The sequence below is a fragment of the Calypte anna genome, chromosome 18 (genome assembly GCF_003957555.1).
Source record: "Calypte anna isolate BGI_N300 chromosome 18, bCalAnn1_v1.p, whole genome shotgun sequence".
Lineage (NCBI taxonomy): Eukaryota > Metazoa > Chordata > Aves > Apodiformes > Trochilidae > Calypte > Calypte anna.
This window is the reverse complement of record NC_044263.1, coordinates 2,706,634-2,712,633: the sequence shown is the minus strand read 5'-3', so window position 1 is coordinate 2,712,633 and position 6,000 is coordinate 2,706,634.

Here is a 6,000-nt window from a genome sequence, read left to right as displayed (position 1 = left end):
TTTTTCTTTTATTCCTTGGAAACGAAGAGTTTTATTTGACTTAAAAGTTTTTCACCAGTCAGGAAAGTCTCTCTGTTGTCTCTCCTCCTGCTTTTCCCATTATCCTCATCCTGGAAGGGCTGTGTAGATCAGGATCTCCAGGCTCCTGCTGCCTTTATGGGATGCCCAGCTCTGTGCCCAGGGAACCAGTGCCCTGCTGCATGGCAAGGGTTAAATTTCATCCCCCAGCTGCAAAGCCCCAATTGCTTTATTTCCTGCTAATGACATTATTGCCTACATAAACCCATTGAAACATGTTTCTTTCATTTGTTTAATTTCAAATTCTGAGCACACGAGCTGGAAACTATGTTTAATAGTTAAACTCAAAACATTTGGGTTTCCTTTCTCACTGAGAGTTGCAGTGACTCCACTTCATACTTAGTTGGGTTTTCAAGGAACCGTTTTTACACAGCCAGCCAGAAAAGAGAAAGGATTATATTGCAGAATCAAATCACATCAGTTCAGGCTGGTAACACATCATATATTTCACTTCCTCCACGATCCTGCCAAGATACCATCAGCCCCAACTCGTTACCAAGCTGGCCATGTTCTCTTCCAGAAGGAGAGCCAGCACACCCTGCTTGCTCTGAGCATGCAGAAGGACTTCCCTGAGCATGCATGGAAAAAATGTTCCTATTTCCGTGAAAAAATAGGCTGGAATCTCCTTGAGGCCTTGCTAGCACTGATGCTCCCATCACCTCCCTGTATTTCTCCTGCTGGCCTGGGATTTGCTGCCCAGAGCCCAGGCAGGATGAGTGGAGCTGGAGTTACCACCTGCTCCTGGACCACACTCAGTGCCTCTGCCATGGCATCATGGAAATCCCCAGCAGCCTTAGCAGTGCCCAATTTTCTATCAAAAGATCCATAGTTGACTAAAACCTATTCAGTAGGACTTAAATGCTGCCTTCCAGGGTGGAATTTGGGCTTTTTGATGCCTTGAAGGGCTCAAGAGCACACAGGAGAGATGAGGTTTGTACACCTTATTCCAGGCAAGCAGTTGCTCATCAGAGGTCTTGTAGACTTGGTCTCCCACCAGTTACTGAAGCAAGAATCCAGTGGAGAAACCAATATCTTGTTCATGCATAGTAAGGAAGGCGTTGTGGAAAAAATAAGTCATGGGCAGTTGGTCATAAATGTCCTCATTTGCCTCTTTTGCCCCCACCCTCTTTTCAATCAGTGGTCTGTGCAGGTGAAGGAAGCAGTTCAGAAATGTTAATAGATAGCAAAGTGCTTCTGTGTGTTTTATCAGCTCTCCTGGAATGGTTCCTGCTGATACGGTGCCCCTTTTAAGTCTAAAAAATCTGGCCATGCGTGTGCAGATAGCAGGGAAACTGAACAAAACATCAAGGAAAAAAGTCTGTAGGGGGGAATGAAAATGTTGAAAGGAGCAGGGAATGTATCAGACTTATCTGGCAATACTCGGTAACAAAAGTCTGGGGGTTTCTGAAATGAACTTCAAACCCCATAAAACTAATTGTGTGTTTTCTTGTCTTATTTTTTGAGCATCTCTGGCAGTGCTTCCCCTTCCCCCCCCAATGGAAAAGCATGTCTGTGTGGGGATAATGCTCCTTGCTTGAAGTATACAGAGGTTACACAGGTTTTATACCTCTTAAACTAATGATGTTAAACTAATTTAGGGGAAAAAAAAAATAGGAGGAAGAATAACTTCAAAGGTTCACATGTGGGTTGGAAACTCTAATGTCTTCTGTATACAGGGCCTTCCTCTTATTTTGATCAAGACTGTTCCCAGCACCTCTGCTGAAGTACTTGCAAGCCTTTGATCTCCTTATCAACACGACAACCTCGTGGGGTGGATGATGCCAATCCCCAGCTCTCAGTGACACCATTCTGGGGTTGAGATCACCCTGTCACAGGGGTCCTTCTTGGGCTGAGCCTCACAGAGGAGTCTTCCTGCCAGGGAAATGCTGGATTGATGCATTTCACTGAGGTGGGAAGAGTTCAGTGGGAGGCTCAACCTCCTCTGGCTTGGCCAAAGAAAGGGAGGCAAAAGAGGGAGAGGTTCAAAGGGTCTGGGTGGGCAATAGGACTCCAAGTGGTGGCTGGGGTGAGGTGTGCACAGAGAGGAGGATCTTGCATCCTTACTCCATATTTTCCATCAATGCCTTTGAGATCCTGCAGAAGTTTTAGCAGAGGAAGCACTTTTGAGTTGCATTAGTACAACCAGCATCCACTGACCTGAGAGGCAGGGGCTGGCCAGGGTTTGGGTGGCATCTCTTGGCTTTTTCAGCACTTTGGTGGTGTCCAAGAGGAAGGCATTTCCCTGTCACTGCTTGTCTCTCTGGGGACAGTGAAGGACACAACTTTGACCTCTGGTATGGGACTTTTAGTTCACAAAATGCAGAGTCTGAAATTTAGGCATTACTGTTGTTTGCTGAGCCTGCTGGGCTCCTCATACCATGGTCAGGCTGCAGATGGGGACAGAGTGGCCTTAGTGGTGTCCTCAGAGCCTTGACATTCCTGGAGTTTGCCCTGGTTTCCTGTAGGAAGCCCAATAACCTGGAGACATCTCTTTTGGAGGAAGACACCAGCAAAATACCTGCCTTGGGGGCAGAGGAGGCAGTGATGGAGCCAAATCCCCTGGGTTCAGTTAGGACAAGACAAAAATCTTGTGTTAGGAGCCTCATGAGTGTGGACCAGCTCTCCAACAGAGAGTGATGCTCTTAGACCAGCACTGGAGTCTTTAATGGCTCCCACTTCTTTTTTCTTTCCTATTTTTTTTTTCTTTTTTTTTTCACTACCTGCTCTAAAAAAGCTCACGCACACAAAGCACTTCTCTTTATTGTGCAGCTTCGCTGTGAACTGACTCTTTTAATCTAAAATTATTCCTTTTTGGTGGCACAATCTCACTTCAAGCTTCTTTGCACTGCCTGTGAATGCAATCTGGAGCAGCAGCCAGGGAGGAGAGGACACGTCCAGGCTTTGCAGCAGCCCCACGAGGGCATCAGCACGGCTGGGTGACACTGCTGGACACAGCTTTTTGCAGTCATTTGCTCACACATTTACTGATTTTTTTGTTTTTATCTAAAATGCAGATGGGCTAACAAAATATAAATAGTTAATTTCCCCTCTGCTCAGCCTGGGAATTCAGATTCGAGTTTGGACTGGAAAAATCAGAAGGAAATTCAAAGATACTCTTGCTTTCTTGATGACTGCAGCTGCTACCTGAACACAGAGATTCCCTGTAGATCCACGAACAAGGACTTCCAGAAGCTAATAAAGATGAAGAAAACTCTGGAAGACCTTCTTGTACCTGCCACCACCTACCTAGTTCATGGGATTCCTTTCAAATCCCAGGCACTATGTGACTCTTTCCAGTTGGCAGGAGGAGAAAATAAGACTCCCTGACTGGACATGCCAAAAATGAACGAGGCCACCACAGCTTTAGGGAGGACAAACTGCTCCATGGGCACTTCTGTGTCCCCAGGGGCTTGACCTCCTCTAATTTGGTTCCCAAAGCATCCCTTTTTGGTGGCTGTCATAAAGAGCCACCTCAGTGGCCCCTCAGCTCAGGAAGGAGATTGAGGTGCTGGAGCAGGTCCAAAGGAGGCAACTGGGCTGGTGAAGGGACTCGAGCACAGACCCTATGAGGAGAGGCTGAGGGAGCTGGGGGTGTTGAGGCTGGAGAAGAGGAGGCTCAGGGGAGACCTCATCACTCTCTGCAACTCCCTGAAAGGAGGTTGGAGCCAGGGGGGGGTTGGGCTCTTTTCCCAGGCAACTCTCAGCAAGACAAGAGGGCAGGGTCTCAAGTTGTGCCAGGGGAGGTTTAGGTTGGAGATTAGAAAGAATTTCTTTACGGAGAGGGTGATCAGGCATTGGAATGGGCTGCCCAGGGAAGGAGTGGATTCTCCATGTCTGGAGATATTAAAAAAGAGCCTGGATGTGGCACTGAGTGCCATGGGCTGGGAACTGCAGCGGGAGTGGATCAGGGGTTGGACTCGATGATCTCTGAGGTCCCTTCCAACCCAGCCAATTCTATGATTCTATAAAAGAGGTTGGTGAGCTAGGTGGGTCTTTGGGTAGGCTGCTCTTGTGGGTGTTTGATCCAGATGATGCTGTAAATTAAGTACCTGGCTCCTTGACTGCTTGGTTGTGGCTGCAGGGCAGTGTGAGTGCACAGTGGAGAAAACTAGTTGGCTGAATAACATTTTTTAATGAGTTATAATGAATGAGATTAATGAAATTTTCTTCCAAAGTGGAGAAGTCCAAGGTTTTCAGCCTCCATGATAATGGCTTCATTTTCTGTGTTATAAATGGGATTGGGAGAGATTTTTATGCCAACATCATTTCAAAACAAACTCAAGGTACAGGTAGCAGGAGATGATCAGCCAACTTCTGGTTGTTGGAGGTCCTGGGCTGGAGGTGTTTTTACTTGTCACCATCACAAGGGGCTGAGGGGACACAGGTTGTTCATCCTCCCAGGAATGGATTACTTTGTGGCATGTTGATACTTGGCATGGTCAGCAGCAAAAATATCAGTAACTCTAGTGATGCCCAACTGCTTGTTGTGCTTAGAAATGGCTTTTAGTGCTTGGCTGGTGGGTTTGGCAGAAAGTTGGCTTTTGGTGCTCAATGGTAGCCATTCCCAGGGCTGGAAAATGTGTAATTGGGTAGCAACAAGAAATTCACCAACATGTTATTTCATATTATTAACTGGGGTTGTCCAGTCCAAGCACCTACTTGTATGCCTGCTCAGCTCCTCGTTGCTCTGTGTGGCTCTTGGATGGATTCAGCCATCCCAGAGCTGATGAAATTCCAACTTCAAAGGATGCCCAGTCCCAGGGCCACCTCGCCACATGGCCACTTTGGGTTTTTTTGCTTGTCATTTTGGTGGAGACGGTGGTTTGAGCAGGGCCTAGAGGAGATGAAGAAATGGGGAGCAGCCCCATGGCAGGAGGTGAAGCCAAGCACTGTGTTTAGTGATGTGACAAACCAGTTGCTGCTTCAGTAAGGTGTGGAGAGAAGGTGGGAAGGGAGAGCCATGAGTTTACAGCCACAACTCTTGGTTTCTGTCCTCCTATTTAGGATCAGGTTCAGCCCTGGGAACCGATTTGGGGTTCCCTCCATGTGCTGGATGCTGGGGTCTCCTGTGCACCTCGTTGTTCCCTTGGAGTTTCACTGTGGGGGTCCCCCCCCTCATCTTCCTGGACCCCTACACAAGCATTGAGGGGAAGCTGGCTGCTTTTCCAAAGCTTTTTCCTAGGAAATGGGGAATTCTGGAGTGCTGAGCCCCACCAGAAGCAGGGGTGCAGGGAGCTGGGGGTCTCCTTAGGGGGGGGTGCCCACATCTCCCTGCCCCAGGGGCTTTGAGGAGTGGGGAGCCTGGCACATGGGGTCTTGCTCCTGCAAGATGTGCTTGATCCCCTTGTCTTTGCTCAGGGTTATGGTAGAGAGAATCCATTTGGGGCCTGTAGAAGGACTTGAAATCTAGAAATTAATATTGATAATAATTACAAAAATAAAGCAGAGCTCGATTTCTAAAGCTCCCCCTCCCCGTCCTGCTCTGCAGGGTTGAGCTCTGTGCCTTGCACACCAAGCTCGGGCGTGTTTGCTGCGTTCCAGGAGAAGGAAAAAAAGGGGGTTTGGGGGGGGCAGAGCCCAGGGATGGGCTCCCCCGGAGGGGACCCACCGAGTCCCAGCGCCCGGCCTCGGAGCAGGACGGGAGGAGGGAGGGAGAGAGGGAGGGAGGCGCCTTGGATCTGGAGGACAGGTTTGGGGGCCAACCCCTAATTAAAACCTTTTGTATGAAGTTAAAAAAAAAAAAGCCTCCATTCCGTGTCTGTTTAATATTTAACAGATGGGGGGTAGGGGGGAGATGTGAATGCAACTGCAGACGAAGTTTTGCCGATGTGCCAGTTATATTGCAATAATCAGATATTGTTTAATTAGTATGCAGAGCAAAAACATCCCTTCAGATTATTTATTAAAAAAAAAACAAACTAA